The sequence below is a fragment of the Artemia franciscana genome, chromosome 17, assembly GCF_032884065.1.
Source record: "Artemia franciscana chromosome 17, ASM3288406v1, whole genome shotgun sequence".
Taxonomy (NCBI): Eukaryota; Metazoa; Arthropoda; class Branchiopoda; order Anostraca; family Artemiidae; genus Artemia; species Artemia franciscana.
In genome coordinates, this window is record NC_088879.1 from 14,255,539 (window position 1) to 14,278,403 (window position 22,865).

General features: G+C 36.1%; 1 long non-coding RNA gene across 3 annotated transcripts in view; it reads right to left on the reverse strand.

Moving 5' to 3' along the window:
- The window catches only part of LOC136037896 (uncharacterized), a 133,005-nt gene that overhangs the window by 58,293 nt on the left and 51,847 nt on the right, over window positions 1-22,865 (reverse strand). For 2 of the 3 annotated variants that reach the window (XR_010620075.1, XR_010620072.1), the window contains exon 1: window positions 14,324-14,451. The exons of the other annotated variant lie outside the window; for it this stretch is intronic. This is a non-coding gene — a long non-coding RNA (uncharacterized LOC136037896). Of the gene's footprint in view, window positions 1-14,323; window positions 14,452-22,865 lie in introns of those variants that run through there. 3 annotated transcript variants of the gene reach the window in all.

A 22,865-nucleotide genomic window follows, 5' to 3' on the forward strand; every position in this document is an offset into this window, starting at 1 on the left:
CTAAAAAAAGGAAAAAAACTGAAAAATAAAGGAGAAAAAGAAAACAAAAAAAATATAAATAAAAATAAAAAAACTAAAAAGATAAAAACTTCAAAAAAAACTAAAAAGAAAAAAGAAAAAAACTAAAAAACCTAAAAAAAGGTCAAAACCAATAAAAAAAAAACTAAAAGGGGAACACTGGGACACAAATGACGACCGGAATACTGGGAATATAAATGACGACCGGGACACAGGGAATGTTCAATTAGCAATCACCATCAACAAATCTCAAGGGCAATCATTAGAATCATGAGGTATAGATCTGAATATGGATTGTTTTTCCCATGGACAATTATATGTTGCATGTTCAAGAGTCGGTAAACCTGACAATCTAAATAAATGACGACACTCAAAGAGAAAGCGACCGGGACAAAAGGAATGTTCGATTAGCAATCAACAAAGCACCGGGACACAGGGAGTATAAATGACGACGACCGGGACACAGGGACATAACTACAAAGGGGACGCCGGGGTGCACAGGGGGATATATAAATGACGATGGCGACTCAGGGAATGGTCGATTAGCAATCACCATCAACAAAGCTCAAGGGCAATCATTAGAATCATGAGGTATAGATCTGAATACGGATTGTTTTCCCATGGACCATTATATGTTGCATGTTCAAGAGTCGGTAAACCTGACAATCTATTTATATGCACAGACAATGGGACAGCAAAGAATGTTGTATATTCGCAAGTTTTACGTAGTTAAAAACATATATATATATATATATATATATATATATATATATATATATATATATATATATATATATATATATATATATATATATATATATATATATATATATATATATATATATATATATATATATATATATATATATATCTATCTATATTCACAGGTGGGACATAGGGACACAACTACAATGGCGCGTAACTAATGTGGCGCGTAACGACTTACGCGCGCGGGGGGGCTTGGGGGTTGGCGCGAAGCGCCACCCCAACAGCTAGTATATATATATATATATATATGTATATATATATATATATATATATATATATATATATATATATATATATATATATATATATATATATATATATATAGATATATATATATATATATATATATATATATATATATATATATATATATATATATATATATATATATATATATATATATATATCCTAAATCACTAATGTAAATAACATTAACCAAACTAAATTTATAATTTAGATTATCACTGCTTAGCGACCTCATTTTGTTTCAGTGGTTTTTCGTCCAATTTTCTAGTTTTCGACCTATGAAACCAAGGATTAGGCTATATTGTTTTTGTACCACAGTAGAGGAAGGAATATGTTAGAGGGAGAGGTAAGCGGAAAAACTTTTTGAGGTAGAAGAAAAGGAGAAGGATTCAGAGAAATGGATGGAGGCTCTCATTTTCTATACCTGCGATTGGCAGTGACTTCTTCCCTGGAAATATGAAAAGGTTTGCCATGTTAATTGTTTCCAACACTTGGTCGGCAAACATGACTTTATATTTTGATATTTTTTTTTTCCATACAAAGCAGTATTTGAAATAAGTTATAGGCAAATAAATCATACTTTAGCTGATGATGTTTGGATACTTTTGGTGACTTATCATAGGCAAACCACATCCATATTTACTTCCTGGATTATGTTGCGACTGCTTAATTGGCAATAAATAAAACCGCAAAACCAAGCAAATCAATCTCTTGTTGTCATAATTGCTTAATGTAAAGAAATCTGCCTTAAAATTTTGATCATTTATGGCTTTATCACTAATAAAACAAAATTCTGTCAAATTGTATCAATTTTTTGGCTCGTTTTACTTTTGATCAAAGTTGGCTGAGTCTAGGTTTTCCTTAAATTCTGAATTGGGTAATTTATCAATGTTGGAGGTGTTTATTTTTTTTTATGAAAACATTTATTTGTAGACTTTTGATAGACTCCATTTTATTCGATGATCACATGCAATAATACAGTTTAAAAATAAGGGAGAGTTATTTTTTGCATTAGTTTGTAAAGTTTTGGTGTTATACTTTGAAATATGCTAGACGTTTTTATTACAAAGTTAGGACTGATTTTTATAGACTCTTTCAAGCCTTGTAAGCAGGATATGAGTGAAAGTAGATGCTTAAAAGTACTTTCCTATGTTCCATCTTGTGTTTTTATCCATTTGATTTATAATTTGGAAAGTTTTTCGGTTAGACGATATAAATTTATTGGGATGTGCTCCCTAGGCTATTCCTTATTTTTATAGACAATTAAATAAGTTACAAGGGGAAATGGAATGAACGTTGATGCTGACAAACACTATCCTGGGCAATAACTAGTATTTTATAACCATTCCTGAACATTCTGCTCTTGAGCATAACACTTCCCTGAATTAGCAACTAGTAACGCTTTTTTTAATTTTGTCAGATTTTGCTTGAATCTCATAGGTAGGTGAGCTACGTTTCTTCTTCCAAAAAAAGGGATGTAATATCTAAAGATACAAGAACCAACCAAAGAAGTGGGGTGGAGTTTTCTCTGGCCCAGAAACTCAAAGACGCCCAGCCCAACATTTTCCTTTCTAATAATATGAGGATTTTTCCGATCTTTTTTGGTTTCTCGATAAATCAAAATATTTTATTGTAGTTTTCTTATTTCTACATTTATTTGTCATTGATTAAAATATTCTACAACTCAATAGCCAGGCAGGTACGAGTTTTATTCCGAAATTTGTTTCACTCTTCGTATAATTACCCTGTATATGCTGTCAGGGAAAGTCGGAGTATATCAACACTTATGAATTCTTCATCTTATGAAAATTCCATTCACAATCCCCATGAGAGTTCAAAAAATACCTACTCCGAGCTATTGTGCTCTTCGATGAGAATCAGGGACTTATCACTGCAAGGTACCAACGTAGCTTGGTACCGTGAATCGAGCAATCGCAAACACACCTCCATTAAATCCCCGGACGAACAGAGAGATGCGGGTTGTACCTCCTTCTTTTGGAGAGGTCTAACGGAAGGATTTACCGATCAAACCGTTACCATTTTGCACATTAGATTACCAGAAGAGAAGACAGTGGCGTCAATTAAAGAAGGGAAGACTTATGCCGCTTCCCCCCGCCCTTTCTAGATTTTGTAAAATACCCTCTTCAGAGTACTTTAAATTTGCATCTTCATCATAGATTTAAGGCCACCAATTTACTCCCACTCTCTTCAGATTTAAAGATATAGCTTTCTTCTTCCCTGCATCTTTTTAAACTGACATCACTGTAAGAAGAAATCTTAGTGCAGCCTGAAAGAAACGACAGGCCTTAGTGCAGACCAGACAGGCATGAAAGGCCAGACAGTAGCATCATGAAAGAACTAAGTAATTAGTGTAGTAATGTTGTCAGTTTCATGGGTAGTTTGGCAGTATGGCTAAAATCATGGGGAGCAAAGAATCTGATTTAGCTCATAGCTAATTCACTCATCATGAAACAAGAATAGAACAATAATATTTAGAAGAGATTTCCAGCGGCACGGCGATCGTGGCAGCCAACGCAAATCAGGTCATGAGCCACTTCTTGCAAGAGAACTAACAAAATACAAAATAAATATTTATTTCCTAAAAAAAAACACATGACTAAAAACACAGAAACTATGAAATTTCGCGGTTAATGAATCTAGATCGTTATACCTTTAAAGCTCAGGCCTTGATGATTGAATGAATCGACACTGCATTTGATTTCCAGCATGCAGTATCTTAGAAACTGCGCAGCTGCACATGAAGAGAAAAGGGAGATGATTGTCCTTTGCTTCCGTATTAAGAACTGTGCTGTTTAATTATATTCAAATAGCTTATGTACTTCACTAAATCAATTTTGCCTCGGGCGTATCAAACAGTTCGTGGTAACGAACTGTGGTATGGAGCGACCCGGCTCAATAGTAACCAAAACTCTAAAAAATTGAATTTTGTTACCAATAGCTACATCAAAAGAATCGCATTTTAATGCTGATTTTAAATATATAAGTTCCATCAAGTTTGCCTTATTTTAGAAAATAGGGGGAAAACACCACCTAAAAGTCATAGAATCACAACAGACAAAAATCACACCATCAGATTCAGCGTATCAGAGAACCCTATTGTAGAGGTTTCAAGCTCCTATCTACAAAAATGTGGAAATTTGTATTTTTTGCCAGAAGGCAGATCACGGATGCGTGTTTATTTGCTTGTTTGTTTTTTTTTCCAGGGGTGATCGTATCGACCTAGTGGTCCTAGAATGTTGCGAGAGGGCTCATTCTAACGGAAATGAAATGTTCTAGGGCCCTTTTTAAGTGACCAAAAAATTGGAGGGCACCTAGGCCCCCTCCCACGCTAATTATTTTCCCAAAGTCAACGGATCAAAATTTTGAGATAGCCATTTTTTTCAGCGTAGTCGAAAAGCCTTATAACTATGTCTTTGGGGACGACTTACTCCCCACGGTCCCCGTGGGAGGGGTCACAAGTTGCGAACTTTGACCAGTGCTCACATATAGTAATGGTTATTTGGAAGTGTACAGACGTTTGCAGGGGAATTTTTAGGTTGTGGGGGGGAGTTGATAAGAGGAGGATATGTTAGGGGAACTTCCTTTGGAGGAATTTGTCATGGAGGAATAAAATTTTCATGAATGGAGCGCAGGATTTTCTAGTACTATTAAAAAAAACAACGAAAAAATAAATATGAAAAAGTTTTTTTAACTGAAAGTAAGGAGAAGCATTAAAAATTAAAACGAACAGAAATTATTACGCATATGATGGGCTCACCTCCTCCTAATATCTTTCTCTTTATGCTAAATCATTTTTAGTAATTTCAACTATTTATTCTACGGCTTTCGTGATTCAGGGGTCATTCTTAAAAAATTGGGAAAAATTTAAGCTTTAGTGTAAAGAATGAGGTACTGACGAGGGGGTGAACCCCCTCATATATGTAAAAAAAACATGAGAATACAAAAGTTCATTACGTAAGCTAATTTATAAGTTGCGTATACCTTTTACTAATAAAAAAGGTTCGTAAAAAATTAAAAGTTTTAGTTGCCTTTTTAAGCAATCAAAAAATCGGAGGGCAACTAGGCTTCCCCCCCGCTCCTTTTTTTCTCAAAATCATTCGATCAAAACTATGAGAAAGACATTTAGCCAAAAAAATAAATATAAAAATTTCGTTTTAATTATTCCTCTGTGGAGAGCCAAAATCAAAATATGCATTGATTCAAAAACGTTCAGAAATTAAATGAAAAAAAAGTTTTTAACTGAAAGTAAGGAGCGACATTAAAACTTAACACAAACAGAAATTACTTCGTATATGAAAGGGGCTGCTTCCTCATCAACGCCCCGCTCTTTACGCTAAAGTTTTTTACTATTTTAAAAAGTAGAGGTAAGAGAAAAGTCAAACTTTAGTGTAAAGAGGGGGGCGTTGATGAGGAAGCAGCCCCTTTCATATACGAAGTAATTTCCGTTCGTCTTAAGTTTTAATGACACTCATTACTTTCAGTTGAAAACCTTGTTTTTTTAAAATTTAATTATGAAAAAGAAACCGTATTGACAAGTATTGTCAAATCTTGAGATTGCAAAGGAATTGAAAAGATTGTAAATTGTAAAAAGATTGTAAAGTATTGACTGGGGAATTGGACGGTGCTACCATTTTGTCAATATAGTATTTCAGACAGTTCGTGATAACGAAATGTAGTAAGGAGCGACCTGGATCAATAGTAACCGAAACTATAAAAAAATGAAATTTTGATACCAATAGTTACATCAAAGTATATACATACATACATATATATATATATATATATATATATATATATGTATATATATATATATATATATATATATATATATATATATATATATATATATATATATATATATATATATATATATATAAGTTTCATCAAGTTTAGTCTTATCCATCAAAAGTTACGATATGCCTCATTTTAGAAAATAGAGGGAAACACCCCCTAAAAGTCATAGAATTTTGACGAAAATCACACCATCAGATTCAGCGTGACAGAGAACCATAATGCAGAAGTTTCAAGCTCATATCTACAAAAATGTGGAATTTCGCATTTTTTGCCAGAAGACGGATCACGGATGCGTGTTTATTTGTTATTTTGGTTTTTTTTCCAGGTGTGATCGTATCGACTCAGTAGTCCTACAATGTCGCGAGAGGGCTCATTCTAATGGAAATTAAAAGTTCTAGTGCCCTTTTTAAGTGACCAAAAAATGGAGGGCATCTAGGCTCCCTCCCACTCTCATTTTTCCCCAAAGTCACCGGATCAAAATTCTGAGATAGTCATTTTATTCACCATAGTCGAAAAACCTATTGACTATGTCTTTGGGTACGACATAATCCCCCACAGTCCCCGTGGAAGGTGCTGCAAGTTACAAACTTCGACTAGTGTTTACACATAGTAATGGTGATTGGGAACTGTACAGACGTTTTCACAGGGATTTTTTTGGTTCGGGGGGAAGGAGAAGTTGAAAGGGGGTTACGTGTTAGGATCTTTCCATGGAGGAATTTTTCGTGGGGGAAGAGACAATGAAGGGGACGCAGGATTTTCTAGCATTATTAAAAAAAATATTGAAAAAATAAATATGAAAAGTCTTTTCAACTGAAAGCAAGGAGTAGCATTAAAACTTAAAACGAACAGAAATTATTACGTATTAGGGGCTCACCTCCTGGTAATACCTCGCTCTTTACGCTAAAGTATTTTTAGTAATTTCAACTATTTATTCTACGGCCTTTGGGATTCAGGGGTCATTCTTAAGGAATCGGGACAATATTTAAGCTTTAGTGTAAAGAGCGTGGTATTGACAAGAGGGTGAACCCCCTCATATACGTAATAAAAACATACGAATATAGAAGTTCGCTACGTAATTCAATTCGTAAGTTACGTATATTTTTTCTAATGAAAACGTTCGTAAAAAATTAAAAGTTCTAGTTGCCCTTTTAAGAAATCAAAAAATTGGAGGGCAAATAGGCATCCTCCCTCGCTCCTTTTTCTCATAATCTTCTGACTAAAACTCGACTCTTTGTCACTAATCTACTTTTAAAACCATAAAAAAAAACTTGAGCGTAAAGAACGAGGTGTTGAGGACGGGAAAGCCACTTTACTATACGGAATAATTTTCTGTTCGTTTTAAGTTGTAATGTCGCTCCTTACTTTCAGCTAAAAAAAACTTGTTTTTTTTATTTAATTCTTTAGAAGAGCCAATAGATGGCAATATTACCGTCGACGGGCGCCTACTTCGTATGCATACCACGGTATACCTAGCACGTAATTCCAAATAAAAACCTGTTTCTCGTCAAACTTAAACACATTTGCCGTGTTTTATTTAGATTCGGCTTCACTACCAAATAGCAGTCCGAACGACTTCCGTCTTGTTGTATTCCGTCAAACAAATCCGTTTTGCTGCGTTGTCAAATCTTGAGATTGTAAAAAGAATACAAAAGCTGATTAGTTCATATGTATAAAATTTCATGCTACTTTTAATTAAAAAATTTTCGGAATTACAATTAATGTCAATTCACAGAAATTAGGGGGAATGTAATACATCTTCCAAGTTCTTATTGGCGAATTTATAGCTTTTCTTTTTTTTTCGATGAAAATACACGAACAAAAAATAAGTGAAGGTGCCAAAAGAGGTATTTTTCAAAACTTGGACGGGATCAAAACATCTTAGAAGGGGGGAATGCCCCCAAAGGATTTCAATTGACGGAAGGAACGTTCCCTAAATGTTTTCCAAAATACTTCTGTGGGTATTTTCAACAAAACACCCTAAATGACTTTGGAAAAAGTCTTCTTTACATATTTACGGAAAAAACTAATATATATATATATTTTTTTTTTTTTACACTGAACCCTACATTTTCGTAAACTGTCAAGCCTTTTTTTTCAAACAGTTCCTTGTAACGAGCATTTACGGCTCAATAATAACCAAATCCTAAAAATCCGGAATTTTATATTGGCTTATTGTGTTGATTCTAAAAATATAAGCTTCATTAAGTTTAACGTTAACCATAAAAAAATACGAGCCTGAGAATATTTGCCTTATTTTCAAATATGACTGAAACATCCCCTAAAAGTCAAGCAATATAAGCGTAAATCACACCATAAGATTCAGTTATCCATGACCCATAAGATTCAAACAAACATGCTGTAGGGGTTTAAATCTTTCATCTACCAATATTTGAAATTTTGTGTTTTGTGGATCACGGATGCGTAATTTGTCTGTTGGTTTGTTCTTTTTTTTTTTTTGTATTCCATGGGTGATAGTATCGAGCCAACGGTCCTGGAAGATTAGCAGTGGGCTCAATCGAACAAAAATTAAAAGTTCTAGCCCTTCCAACGTGACCAAAAGTTAATGGGAGGGGGGGAGCAAGCCTTCCTCCCTCCATTGCCCCCTTCCCCAGAGTCTTCCGACCAAAACTTTTAGATTTCCTGATCTGGTCTCTTCTACTGAACAAACCATACGCAAGAATCATCTAGATCTAGGTCCCTCTTCAGCGGAAGAGATACTAAAAGCTCTGCAGGGAATGAAAAATAACAAGGCGTGCTGTCGAGCTGCTAAAATTAGGAGGACCAGAAATGTGTCTTTGGCTAAATATCCTTTTCTCCCTTGTCTGGACGAAGGAGATAATTCCACAAGAATCGAAAGAAGGATTAATCCTTCACTTGTGGTAGCGCAAAGGTAACAGAAGCGATTGCTCAAATTGCAGAGGAATCACCCTCCCATCAGTCCCCGTTAAATTGTTTACCGTGAATCTACAGGATAGAAGCAGCAAATTCCTCCGCAAATACCACCGGATTCACCCAGCGGGTTTCGCACCTAATAAGTCCACGACCGAGCAAATATTCACCATCCATCAGGTTGTAGATAAAGTCTATGAGTTCCAACATGCCGCATATTTCGCCTTTTTTGGTTTCAAAGTAGCTTTGATTCGCTTGACTGTGATTTTCATTGGCTAATACTTGAACAAACAGGACTTTCTGGCAAATATTGCTGTCTTTATAGACAGCAATACCCTTTATACTGATACTAAGAGCTCTGTCAAGATAAGTGGTTGTCACAGCCCAGTATTTGAAATAAATGCTGGTATAAGGCAAGGATCTGCTGCCACCCGTTATAGACCGAACCACAAACCGCCTCCGTTTGGACTGCAGTTTGCCACCATGTCCTAAGTGATTACAACATCGCGGATGATATCGCTTTGGTATGTACCTCTGCAGCTGAACTCGAGGAAGCTCGACCAGAATTTTGGGATAGCCATTTTTATAGCATAGTTTATAGGTCCTATGACTTTGCTTTTCGTGATGTTATGACCTTCCATAGTCACCGGTGAAAGGGCTGTAAGGTACATAATTATGGTGATATAAGGAGAATCATATCTAACCAATGGACCTAGAAGATCAATTAAATGGAAACTAAAAGCTCCAGTGCCCATTTGAAGTAACTAAAAAGGCTCGAGTGCAATTAATCCCCAGGCTCCGGCCTCTTTTCACCAAAGTCGCCTGATTAAAATTCTGAGATAGCAATTTTGTTCTGAATATCTGTTTGACCTAATAGATATATATTTGGATATAACAAAACCCCCAACAGCAGCTGGGATAGGGATGTAAGTTGTCAAATTTGGCAATATTTTTCATCTGTAGTATTTGCAGTTGCAATGTAGAAACTATAACATTGTGGTAGTCCATTCTAATCCAGGCAATTCTCTCTTTTTTTTGAAAAAATGAGAGTTATGACTTGATTTTGAGATACAATTGCTAAGCGGATTTTCAGGGAGGATGGAATTGTCGGGGGCTATTCTAAAGGTGGATGAGTGGGGAAATTTTTTTATGAGAATAGCTTTACATTGAGGAGTTTTCTGAAGAGGAGGGAATTTTCCTTTGTGGAAAACCTGATTTCCCGATATTATTTGCAAAAAGATCAGAAATTGACTAAATAGAAGGACCGACGATCAGAAATTTCAAGAACGTGATGAAATCCCTTTGACTGTTTTTATCGATTTTAGAAGAGCATTCGATACAATGGATTTTGATATTCTACTCAAACGTCTACAATCCCTTGGAGTTCGTGGTAACTATTTAAAGCGGTTTCATAGTTTTCTAAGTGGTAGATCTATTCAGTTTGTATTAAATGATGTGTTTTTTTCTCCTTTTCAAGTAAGGTGTGGTGTACCTCAGGGGTCTGTTTTGGGACCACTTCTGTACCTTGTGTATGTTGATTCTATGCGTTTCTACTTACCTGAGTGTTGTATTACGACTTTTGCGGATGATACTGCTTTAACTGTGTCTATTCAATAGGTCGATGATATGTTGTTGAAAGTAAATAGGGTATTAAAGGCATTTTTTGTATTTACAAGTTTGAGCCTTCTATCAGTGAACGTTAATAAAACTAATTTTATGATTTGTAGGAGAGTTTGTAAGCCTCCATGTGTTAATAAGAAGATATTTTTGAACGGTAGGCCTTTGTCACAGATGCATGAAGTGCCTTATTTGGAATTCCAGCCTGATTGTAATCTATCTTGGAAGAACCATACTGATCTTGTTGCAGCTAAAGTTGCTAGAGGTTTAGGAATCTTGCGTCGATTAAAGCATGTTTTACCATTAACAGTTCTTTTATTATTATATCGTACCATTGTTGCGCCTTATATTTCTTATGGTTGTGCCCTTTGGTCTAGTAATTTCTATGCAAATTTTGAAAGAGTGCAGATCATACAAAATAAAACAGTACGTCTTCTTGGTAATTATGTAGAAAATGTGAATGATACCGCGTCATGTTTTAAGAAATTACGAGTGCTCAACATTGGTCAGATTCGAGATTATCAAGCTGTTGTTTTTGCGTATCGATGTTGTAATGATGTATGTCCTCCAGTTTTTACCGATTTTTTTCGAGTAAATCGTTCACTCCACAGGTATGAGACTAGAGAGGTGAATAATTTTATTGTCGAGTACCGAGAAACCACACGTGCAGCTTTCGGAATTAGGTATTTAGCTCAGGCTATTTGGAATGATATCACAGCTGGCATTAGGGAGGCGGAACATATTGGGTCGTTTAAAGTAAAATTAAAAAAAAACCTTTATTGGGAGTGGGGAGATAATTTTGATTATTATTAATGTTAGTCTTTATTTATGTATATTCTGGTAAAAAGGGTTAATTGAGTGAGAGTGTTTTGGTCCTTCTTTAATTTTTGTTTTTTACTTAATTGGGCTGAGAATCAGAGGATTGCAGCCGTCCAACATCAGGCTGTTTGAGCCTTCCCCGAGCGGTTGTGTGTATTTACAGTTTTTGTAATTTAGTAGTTAATAAAGAGTTCATTCATTCAAGAATAATTTCTTATTGCGATATTTGCCTTCTCTGCAGCTAATCTTGTAGTTCTTTTGGGATTGGGCTTGTTTTCCTTCGTTCCTATTTTTGTTTTATTTTGAGTTATAATATTTTCTATAATTAATTTTGTGTACATAGGGTTGAGTGTGTATTAACCCAAGTCTCTATTTAGGGATGTATTATTACTCAACTTTCGTTTGATTTCGATTGCCTCGTGGACAGTTTGTTTGATTCCTAGGTCATTGCTAATAACTTAGCTATTCCGCGAGGAAATCGATTCCTCGAGGCAATCGAAATCAAACGAAACTTAAATAATAATACATCCCTAAATAGAGACTTGGATGAATACACACTAAACCCTATGTTCACAAAATTAATTATAGAAAATAATATAATTCAAAATAAAACAAAAATAGGAACGATTAAAAACAAGCCCAATCCCAAAAGAACTACAAGATTAGCTGCAGAGAAGGCAAATATCAAACAGTTTGTGGTAACGAACTGTAGTAAGGAGCGACCTGGCTCAATAGTAAGCGAAACTCAAAAAACGGAATTTTGATGCTAAAAGATACATCAAAAGAATCGGATTTTCACGCTGATTTTAAATATATAAATCTTATCAATTTAGGCTTTTTCATCAAAAGTTACGAGCCTGAAAAAATTTGCCTTATTTTGGAATATAGGGGGAAACACCCCTTAGAAGTAATAGAATCTTAACGAAAATCACGCCATCGCATTCAGCGTATCAGAGAACCCTTAAGCAAAAATTTTCAGCTCCTATCTACAAAAATGTGGAATTTCGTATTTTTTGCCAGAAGACAGATCACGAGTGCGTGTTTATTTGTTTTTTTCCCCAGGGGTCATCGTATCGACCAAGTGGTCCAAGAGTGTCACGAGAGGGCTCATTCTAACGAAAATGAGAATTCTAGGGCCCTTTTTAAGTGACCATAAAAATTTGAGGGCACCTAGGCCCCCTCTAACGCTCATGTTTTCCCCAAAGTCAACGGATAAAAATTTTGAGATAGCCATTTTGTTCCGCATAGTTGAAAACCATAACAACTATGTATTTGGGGATGAATTACTCCCCCACAGTCCCTGGGGGAGGGTCTGCAAGTTACAAACTTTGACCAGTGTTTACATACAGTAATGGTTATTGGGAAGTGTACAGACGTTTTCAGGGGATTTTTTTTGGTTTGGGGGTTGGGTTGAGGGGAGGGGGATATGCGGGAGGGTCTTTACTTGAAGGTATATGTCATGGGGGAAGAGAGATTCAATGAACAGGGTGCGGGATTTTCTAGCATTACTATAAAAAAAAATGAAAAAATAAACATGAAAAAGTTTTTTCAATTGAAAGTAAGGAGTATCATTAAAACCTAAAACGAACAGAGATTATTACGCATATAAGGGGTTCTACAAATACTTTACCATATAGAGCGAGGTATTTAAGAGGAGATAAATACCTCGCTCTTTATGCTAAAGTATTTCTAGTAAATTCAACTATTTATTCTACGGCCTTTCCGATTCAGAGATCATTCTTAAAGATTTGGGACAAAACTTCAGATTTAGTGTAACGAGCGAGGTATTAACGAGAGGACAAACCCCCTCATATTCATAATAAAATTATAAGAATATAAAAGTTTGGTACGTAAGTTAATTCTTAAGTTACATATATTTTTACTAATAAAAACGTTCGTTAAAAATTAAAAGTTCTAGTTGCCTTTTTAAGTAGCCGAAAAATTGGAGGGCAACTAGGCCTCCTTTCTCACCCCTTATTTCTCAAAATCGTCTGATCAAAACTAAGAGAAAGCCATTTAGCCAAAAAAAGAATTAAAATGCAAATTTCATTTTAATAATTTATGTGCGGAGAGCCAAAATCAAACATGCATTAATTCAAAAACGGTCAGAAATAAAAAAAAACTAGTTTTTTTTTTAACTGAAAGTAAGGAGCGACAATAAAACTTAAAACGAACAGAAATTACTCCGTAAATGAAATGGGTTGTCCCCTCCGCAATCCCTCGCTCTTTACGCTAAAATTTGACTCTTTGCCACAATTCTACTTTTTAAAACAATTAAAAACTTTACCGTAAAAAGGGAGGGATTGCGGAGGGGACAACCCATTTCATATACGGAGTAATTTCTGTTTGTTTTAAGTTTTAATGTCGCTCCTTACTTTCAGTTAAAAAAAACTAGTATTTTTTTAATTTTCATAGGTATGGGCCCATCTTTACCTATTGAAATTTTGACAAAACAACATTTTACCTTAATTTTCAGTTACTAGTTGCTTTTTCTCTGCCTTTAGTTCTGAAAATGCAATTCCTGCTATTTGAGTAGAATTTGAGCCATATCAATGTTTTTTTTTCAAAATTTAGAAAATGTTTTTGCATATCTTTAAAACCTTAAAATGCGATTGAGCAAAGTTATGAACCTGAAAACAATTTTGTTGTACTTCAATTAAGCAGAAGATCTATTTTGCAAGGTTTCACTTTTATAACACACATATTTTTAAAGGTCATCAAAGGTCAGGTCCCTCTAGAGGGAGAAGGAGTGGAGGTAGGTACTTCAAAATACCTTCCCGGGACATACTTTAGCCTATAGACCCATCCGTGAAAGGATCATTTTCCTAACCAAAAACCTTTCCGAGATAACAAGAAGTCAATTAACTAGAATTTTACCAAATTGCCTCTCACTAGAATTTCAGAAATATATTTTTGTCCCCCACCCCCTACATTTCTGTGAATTGGCCACTCTTCCCCTGTGATCGATGGCTCACATCTATCTTTTGCAATATTTTAATACGTAGGGTCAAAAACCCTTACGGTAATTAATCAAGGAATCTTTAAAACGGAAAAACATTTACGAAGGTCGACAAGAATACGTTGTTCTAATTTACACATCTCGGAAAAAAAGAACACCAAGTGCATTGACCGAAAATGAAGATTCACTTACTTGATTTTAAGAAAACCCAAAATCCTGCTTTCAACAAAATGGGATCAGTAGAAAAGCCATTGAACTTTGTTGTTATTTCGCATTGTGACATAACATTATACTTCAAATGCATGATCCAAAACCACGAAAGGAAATCGAAGACTGTTCTCGCTTTCGTAGGCTTGATTTGCGTTTAACATTATTGTCAATTACAAGTCTTGAAGAAGGCGAATGTAATTGAAAAAACATTCCTGGAGCCAAAACACAATTTTTTTGGCACGCAAATACACACACACACAAAAGAAATAAGTAGTAGTAGTAGTAGTAGACAGGTTTAATAGCAAAAACTTGACAGCTGTCGCTGATTTGTGTTTCTTTACAACATATACAAAATCAAGCTACACTTGTAAATATAAATAAAACTATAAATATTAACTCTTATTATACATTTTGACGAAAACCGGGACGAAAGAATTACCATATCGGTTTGTTCTTGCTTTAACGGGAACTAACTTATCTTGCTTTCTCGTTCTTGATGGTAGAGGTTGATCAGGTAGAATGTCACAGTGCTGAGATTTAGAAAGCAAGTACTTTCCAAAACTCATTATCAGAGTTTCGTACCGGTTTTGGAGTGACGGCAGTCCTAGCACTTCCAGAGCCTTTTCGTAGGGGATGTCACGGTGGCCCAAGATGATCGATACCGCTCGCTTCTGAACCGATTCAAGCTCCTGACAAAGATACACTGTTCTCAGTGCTGAGGGCACCCAAACAGGACACGCATATTCCAGAATGGGGCGGACATACGCTATGTATGCATACTTAATACTCTCTGTGTTTGCACTGAACCTACGCATACCGTTTTAAGTCTGTAGATTAAATAAAAAAAAAATAATTTTTTTAGCTGAAAGTAAGGAGCGACATTAAAACTTAAAACGAACAGAAATTACGCCGTATATAAAATGGGTTGTCCCCTCCGCAATCCCTCGCTCTTTACGCTAAAGCTTTTAATTGTTTTAAAAAGTAGAATTGTGGCAAAGAGTCAAACTTTAGCGTAAAGAGCGAGGGATTGCGGAGGGATTGCGTAATAATCTCTGTTCGTTTTAAGTTTCAATGCTACTCCTTCCTTTCTTTTGAAAAAACGTTTTCATGTTTATTTTTCATCGTTTTCTTATAATAATGCTATATAATCATGCGACCTTTTCCTTGAATTTTTCTTCCCCCATGACAGATTCCTCCAAGGAAAGATCCTCCAAAATAGCCCCCTCCCCTCAGCCCCACCATCCAAACAAAATAAAATCCTCCTGAAAACGTCTGTACACTTCCCAATAACCATTACTATATGTAAACACTGGTCAAAGTTTGTAAATTGCAGCCCTTCCCCCAGGGATTGTGGGGGAGTACATCATCCCCAAATACATAGTTATTATGGTTTTCGACTATGCTGAACAAAATGGCTATCTCAAAATTTTGATCCGTTGACTTTGGGAAAAAAATGAGCGTGGGAGGGGGCCTAGATGCCCTCCAATTTTTTTTGTCAGTTAAAAAGGGCACTAGAACTTTTCATTTCCGTTAGAATGAGCCCTCTTGCGAAATTCTAGGACCACTTGGTCGATACGATGACCCCTGGGGAAAAGAAAAAAAAAACAAACAAATAAACACGCACCCGTGATTCGTCTTCTGGCAAAAAATACAAAATTCCACATTTTTGTAGATAGAAGCTTGAAACTTCTACAGTAGGGTTCTCTGATACGCTGAATCCGATGATGTGATTTTCGTTAAGATTCTAGGACCTTTAGGGGGTGTTTCCCCATATTTTCATAAATAAGGCAAATTTTCTCAGGCTTGTAACTTTTGATGAGTAAAACTAAACTTGATGAAACTTATATATTTAAAATCAGCATTAAAATGCGATTCTCTTGATGTAGCTATTGATATCAAAATTCAATTTTTTAGAGTTTTGGTTACTATTGAGCCGGGTCGCTCCTTACTACAGTTCGTTACCACGAACTATTTGACTAGCGTTTGCACTTTTAACCACGTTTTCAATATGTGTAGCAAAGCTGAAGTCATTGGAAAAAGTAACTCCAAGGATCGTGATACTGTTTGCTAGAGGGAATGGAACAATTGGCTCCATAACATCACTTTTTAGTGGGTTAAAGCGCACTATCTTCGACTTGTTCACATTAATCTCAAGATTTAGCTCTGCGCACTCTTTTGTGAAAACACTGAAAAAATTTGAACTGAACTGCGGCGTCACAACTCCGTTTTGTACTAAATATTTCAGGATAAATGACAGGTCATCCACGAACTTGTAGCGGTCGTCATAGTCAGCTATGAGGACACTCTGTCACACTAACATAGTAGGAGAGGAAACTTAAAAAAAACCTGAATGATTTTTCTTCGGGATAGGCCCTACTAATTTTGTTCATTCGAAGAGCATTTCTTTTACACAAGTCGTAGCTAATATCCGTTGTTTTCTTAATTAGAAAAACTGTGTAGTATGTGAAATGGAAAATAAAAAGAATTATTGCTCGTAAACTCAATATTCCGTTCATGGGTTGCTTGAGGCAAGCTTTTCAAAAACTTATAATAGATAACTAAAATACCAGTAACAGTGAAAATGAAATATGATTGTTTGGATTGGCTAAGTGGAATTTACATAACCAAATGCACGTTAAAATTAGTGAAAATCGGAAAATTAATGTTTAATAAAAACAAACTATATATACAGCTATGGGGTTATCGGTAGTAGCGAGCGCTAAATATAAAAAATGACAAGATTAGAAAAAAGATATACATAAAGAAGAGAAAACGAAGATAGTTCCAGGCAGTGAAAACGAAAAAGCAGTGCAAACATTTTGGCTGAGATTCCCCTATTTCCCCTGAGCCTTCCTCAGTGCAGAAATAGAAAAAATTAAACAAACCTTGAAATACAACAGCTAAATTGAACAAAACGAGCACTAAGAAATAACCATTAAAATAAAAGAGACCCTTTCCAAGTTACGATGAACGATAACTGAATGAAAATTCCAATCCAAGACAATCCTGAATCTGAATCTGAGTTCTTTTTTCAATACTTTTTTTTTTTAGCTAATCCCATACTTTTTCTGGTATCATGTGAAGTTTTATCCGGTAGCGAAAAGTTATTACGTAAGGAAGAAAAAATCTGAATTAATAAGTTCATTATAAGCAGGGCTCAGTATCTCTATTTAGGATTCAATTTCTACAGTATCTCTATTAAGGGGTAATTTTTGGTGCATACATTTAGTAATTTCAACTGCCCTTCTGAAAATTTGCATGAGAACTTTAACGGGGGAACAATAATGGAGGCTTTTTTCAAACGAAAAGTGTTTCAGGTTATCATACACCTGTTGGGCCATGGCGGGGTCAGAGTTCTCAGACCCATGACATAGATTCATGACTTAATCGATTAAAGATCCATGTTCCAACAGCCTCCCCTCCCATCCCGGTTGTTGGTGTAGAAATAACCACAAGAAGAGGGGATCCTATAAACACCGCTACCTAGAATGAGGCTCGTTTTATCTTTACCAAAGTTGCAAAAAGTCTACATTTTATTATATTTTGAAAGCAATGTTCGGGCCAAGCCTCTATAAAAATTTTCTCAATCGGTCACCCAATTTTGAATAAAAATATAATAATGAGATAACTCAATGAAATAAAAGGCTTAAAGGGACAAAATTTTCCTTTAAAGGTGTGATTCTTTTTGGGAATCAACACATTGGTAAAATCTTAATTTTAAAGTCACCCAATTTTGAAAAAAAAATATAATAATTAGAAAAATCAATGAAATAAAAGGCTTAAAGGGACAAAATTTTCCTTTGAAGGTGTGATTCTTTTTGGGAATCAGCACATTGGCAAAATCTAAATTTTAACGAACGAAGATAGTAATTAAATCTAGCTAAATAGTTTTACTTCTTTATTTTCACGTTCTAACGTGGCAACACTGACGAAAATTTGGTATGCAAGAAAAATCAAGGTTCCGAGTACGAATAGACAGGGTTGCCACCTGTAGCACTATAGTGCTAATTGTAGCACTATTTTTGCCTATGTAGCACCGTAGCACGATCAGGGTAAAATGTAGCACTATTTCGGAAAGTCTGGAAAAATGTAGCACCTTAGTGCTACAATTTTCGGGAAAAAAAAATATTAGGACCAGTGTCAGCAAGTGAGGGGATTTAAAAAGACTGGAGGAGGATCTTCTGCTGAGCTTTCTAGTTTGATAAGTTCTCTTATGTGGGAATTTCAACTTCTGTTGAAGCAACTTGATTTTTCCTCAGGAAAAGAAAACTCGCTTGGTGCCAATTTCAAATTGTGCTTGACGTGTGGATTTTAATGGAGGTAGACAGGTGAGACTTACTGACAGCTTACTGCAATAATTTCAGTTTTGTTGGGTAAAGAAATGGTAAAAAAAAATCATGATACAAGAGCATCTGAGTGAAGTGTACAGGCGAATTCAGGTACAAGAGGGTGACCTTAGGCTTAGGTTAGCACCTTTTAGCCATTTTAGGACCATACTTGCCAATAATTACTTGCTAAAAACAATTCTTTCATATTCCGTAATTTCCTTGTGTACTTGCTCTCTTGATCAGATTGTAGCTGGAGTCCATGTCTATCTTTTGGTATGTCAAATGCTTTTTGCCCTGCCTTTGTTTTTGAGCAAAGCAATGGAGAATTCCATTTTGTGTCCAGATGAAGATGAAAAGTCAGCGCCTGCCATTTATCCTGTTCAAAACTGTATTTTCACGGTTTCAATCATATTTTTTTAATTGCTAATCAAATTTAAGCCCTTCTGACCTGTTTAAAACTGCTGTGGTCACAAACTCAATTAAATTATTTGTTTTTTTTGTTAAGTAGCAGAATTGCTTTTTCTATGTCTATTTTACTCTGAAAGAGTTCAGATGTGCTCTAACTGGACTGTACAATCATAGAAGGGAATTTATAACGCTGAAATAAAATAATAAGTAAACAAATTACCGATCTAACTGTCTGGTTCAAGAAAATGTTACAACATGTTCCTTCAACAGGTTTAGATGATACCTTGACACATTACCATATATTTCCTCAAATCCTTTGTCTGGGCTTTACAAATCTCAAAAAGTGGCTTGAACTACTGTCTGTTTCCATTTGAAGTGGAAATCAGTATTTTCTTTTATGGTTTGAAGATTGTTTTATGTTTTCATTGGTTTTCATTCAAACATTTGTGGAAGCGTGCTTCCCTCAGAGCAACTAAACTAGACAAAAAACTAAAAACCAGGTAAGAATGAGGTAGCGGGTAGGCTACTATCAAAGTGTCAAGTCAACATTTGGTGACATTTCTACATATTACTAATGAGATCAGAAATTTATTTTGTAAGTTCTGTTACTGTTACTAATGCCACCTAGAAACGGGTGCCAAAGTTGTTATTAAGGCTTCTGTAATTTTTAAATGGTTTTAAGGTTTTGTTTCAAACTAAAAATTCCCAGTATATTAATATTTAACAAACAAATGCTGTATATGTTGTGGTAGGCCTACAAACCTGGAGACCCTGTCTATCAATCTCAATCGAAATAACAAAAAGCTGTTCTTTTAATTTTGATCCCATTAATTTTCAGCCATTGACAAATGCTTGTTCAAATGTGTTTTTTCTTTTTTTGCAGCCATGAAACAAAGTACATTGACTCAGTTCCTAGCCAATAAGAACAAGAATAAATCCGATTCGTCTTCTGATTCTGAATCAGTTGTAAAAATCGACAGTTCCCCTTCCTCTTCTGAATCATCTGATGATGAAGAAACCTCCGAATCTAGCTCAACTGATAATCAAGAAGCGAGAAAACGCAAGAGTAGTCTGAAGCCAAACAAACAGAGTACTAACCAGAAGAAGCCGAAAATATCCAACAAGCCCAGAAAAATCAAAAATCGAAATAAATTCTGTGATAAGTGGAAAATGAATCCTGAACTAGGCGGGTTTATTAGTAAATCTGATATGAACAGTCAGCATGCTCATTGTAATTTATGCAAGAAAGATATTCGAGGAAGTATCTACAATGTCAAAAGACATGTCAAGTCTGCATTTCACAAGCAAAACGTGCAGGCTATGAAATGCACAGTGCCTGTTGACCAGTTTGTGCAAACACCGGAAGTGCAGTAGAAGCAGCTTTTTGACGATTCAGTTAAAGATGCTGAGTTAGGCCTGGCAGGTTTGGTTGCTAAAGAGGATATTTCTATAAGAAAAACTGACTCATTGCTAAAAGTCATGAAATCATGTTTCCCAAATGATGCTGTTTGCCAAGCACTAGCCTCGTCGAGAACCAAGACAACTGGAATAATCAAGAATGTTCTTGCCACAGAGGAAAAAGTGCAGCTTGCAAATGGGTTAAGGAATAACAAATTCGCCATTATTGTAGATGAATCTACGGACAAGTCATGGACCAAAGTTTTGGTCATCATTGCAAAGTATGTGGATGCTAATTACAATGTTCGTGAAGTTTTTTTGGGTCTTCTTGACGTGCACGACGCGTCAAGTGCCGGCCAGAAGAACCTGATTATGAAATGTCTTTCGGACCTTGGTATACCTATACAAAATTTAATGGGTATAGGCTTCGATAATGCTAGTGTGAATACTGGGTCTGTGAAAGGACTAGGGGTGCTGCTTAAAGAGGAAGTACCAAATTTGTTTATTCTTGGTTGTAGAAGTCACTCGCTCGCGTTATGTGGAACATACGCCGCCAAAAAACTACCAGAGGGTTTGGAAGTATTCAATCACGACATTGTAAACTATATTGCAAGCAGCCCAAAGCGCCAGGAAGAGTTGAAAAAGTGTCAAGAATTTGCACGTGTAGAGAGCCACCGCCTACTTCAAGTGGCAAACACAAGATGGCTATCATTGGAAGCCTCTGTCAAGAGAATCCTAGAACAGTGGAGTGCACTGATGCGGTTCTTCGCAAGCCACGGAGAAGGTGATGCAGCAGGAGATAAATCTTCGAAAGAAAAGGCAAGTCGGATTTTGGCTTGTATGAAGGACCCAAAGATTAAAGGTTACCTGTACTTTATTGCCTTTGTCCTTGAAAAGGTAAACGAACTGAATATAGAGTTCCAGAGCAGTAAAACTTGCATTCATACGCTCTTGCAGAGTTCCAGAGTGACTTATCTTGCTCTTTTGAGATGCTTTGTGACAAAAGAAGCAATAGCAATCGCAGGAGATCCATTCAGGGTCAAACTAACTCCACCAAATTTCCTAAAACTGGAGGAGCTCAAGCTTGGGCCGAACACCCTGAACTATATCGCTACATCGTCTAGCGCAGGTCAGCTGAATAGGCAGCAAGTGCAAACAATCCATACAAACTGTTTGAGCTTTCTCGTCGAAATGTGCTTGCAGGTATCAATAAGAATTGATTACAAAGATGAAACATTGGTGAACCTTCGTTGTATAGATCCTACCGTGGCCGTTTCTGGAAAAGTGGATGCTATTGTTCCACTCATGATCCGTTTCCCGAACCTGCTTGGCGACAGCGAAGGTGAAAGTGACACTCTACGAGATAAGCTGGAAGTTCAATGGACTAAGCTGGCCGAGTAAAAGAGGATCTCCCAAAATTTGAACCCAGCGATGATCCTGGAATCTTTTGGAAGCAGCTGAGTGACGTCAAGGACTGCATATCTAGGCCAGTATATTTGGAAATTTCCAAGTTCATGTTGACATTGTGTGCTCTTCCTCATTCCAGCGCAAGCGCAGAAAGGCAATTTTCTATTTTGAACAGTTTGAAAACAAAAATTAGAAATCGTCTCCAAACTGAAACTGTGAGTGCACTGATGTTTGCAAAGCAATATGTGATCAGACACTCCGCCGATGCTGGAAGCAGCAACTCCTGGAAAATAGATGACAGTCTTCGTCTTTCATTCCAGAAGTGGAAGGGAGCATCGAGATCCACGAACGTAAATCTCATTTGTAGCAACGCAACTGGCGTCGATCAAAATGAGGAAGAGGAAATAGATTTTTGCGACTGATTCAAGAGTTATTCTTATTTTTTTCGAAAATGATATGTAGTACAATAGAAAATGATCTCTAATAAACCAGTGATTTGGATAAAAAAAAGCTGGGCATCCGTAAAGGAACAGTAAACTTGACTCAAAGTTGACTCGGGGAGCTAGCTGACATATCAAGAATGTGCCCTGAGTCGATATTGAGAGTAAGAAAAATTCTAGCTACGACCATTGCAGTTTCCGGGCAGTTTCCGAAAATTCGATTTTTGGTTTAGTAGAAAAAAAAGCAAAAGGTTTTTGTGCCGCAACTAGGAATCGAACCCACGCCGTTTTACCGGTGTGACGTTTGACTATGGTCTACATGCAAAAAGGCGAACTTTGACAGTACATAAGTGCATAATTACAGTGCATAAGGGGCAAGGGCCTGCCAGCTAGCTCTGGGAACAATAAGGAGGGGTTTCGAGATAACAAAGAAGGGGGCTCCTGTCGACAATAAGTCCCTGTACATTTATCTAAGCCCCCCAGGCCGGTTTGATGGCCGAAAGTTGCCTGGTCAAGTTTACTGTGCCTTTAAAGCCTCTTTAC